Here is a 1,099-nt window from a genome sequence, read left to right on the forward strand (position 1 = left end):
GTTCCTCCCGATCCCGATCTCGGAAAGACCCTTCGTCAACTAAAAAAGCAACAGAAAAAGAAGAAGCAGTCAGGGTCCCAAGACTCACAGACTCCACCGAGTCACACGATGTCTAAATCCCTGAAATCATATGGGGTTCCTTCCTCGAATAGTGTTCCGACTGGGCTCACAATACCAACTATTGATGCAGTCAACTTTGAGATCAAGCCCGCTCTAATCTCCATGGTCTCACAAAGTCAATATGGTGGCCATCCATCTGAGGAACCCACCAACCATTTGCAGAGGTTCAACCAACTGTGTGGTACTATCAAGCATCAAGGGGTCACTCAAGACCAATTGAAAGTCATGTTGTTTGGTTTTAGCCTTCGTGATAAGGCTCAGACATGGTTGAATGATGTCAAGGAGACAGAGTGGAGTGCTATTTCACAGGCCTTCCTAGAAGAATTCTTTCCACCCACCAAGACCGCTGAAATAAGGCATAAGCTGACTACATTCACTCAAGAACCTGGTGAATCACTTCGAGAAGCCTGGGATAGATTCAAGGCTTTGCAGCGGTCGTGTCCGCATCACAACATTGGAAAATGGTTCTTGGTTCAGATTTTCTACCATGGTTTGCAAGATGAAACAAAGAACACGGTTGATTCTGCTGCTGGGGGTGTTTTTCTTGACAAAGAAGTGGATGCAGGTTATGATTTTCTTGCCAATTTAGCTGCCAACCATTACAGCACCACCAGATCCACATCTAAGAAGGGAAAATTGGATGTTGATGCTTATGCTCTATTGTCCTCACAAGTGGCAGCCTTGAACCTGAAGATCGATTCTTTGAAGGCTCCTCAGTCTAGTACTCCCCCAATGAGTATCAATGCTATGTCTAGTGTAGCTCCAGTGACAACTTCTTACTGTGAAGTATGTGGCATCCAAGGTCACTTTGGTCATGAGTGCTCTTATAGTTTACAGGATACTACACAATTGGAGCAAGTGAATGCTTTTCAACAGAGACAACCCAATGACCCATATTCCAATTCATTTAATCCGGGTTGGAGGAATCATCCAAATATCTCATATCGGGGCAACAATGTTCAGAATCCTCAACCCCAGC

General features: G+C 44.8%; 1 non-coding gene across 1 annotated transcript; it reads right to left on the reverse strand.

The window, feature by feature from the left end:
• Nucleotides 1-469: 469 nt before the first annotated feature.
• Nucleotides 470-575, reverse strand: LOC130468324 (small nucleolar RNA R71). Its single transcript, XR_008928715.1, has one exon. It is a non-coding gene; the product is annotated as a small nucleolar RNA R71 (small nucleolar RNA).
• Between the last annotated feature and the right edge of the window lie 524 nt (nt 576-1,099).

This window comes from Spinacia oleracea, chromosome 2, assembly GCF_020520425.1.
Source record: "Spinacia oleracea cultivar Varoflay chromosome 2, BTI_SOV_V1, whole genome shotgun sequence".
Taxonomy (NCBI): domain Eukaryota; kingdom Viridiplantae; phylum Streptophyta; class Magnoliopsida; order Caryophyllales; family Amaranthaceae; genus Spinacia; species Spinacia oleracea.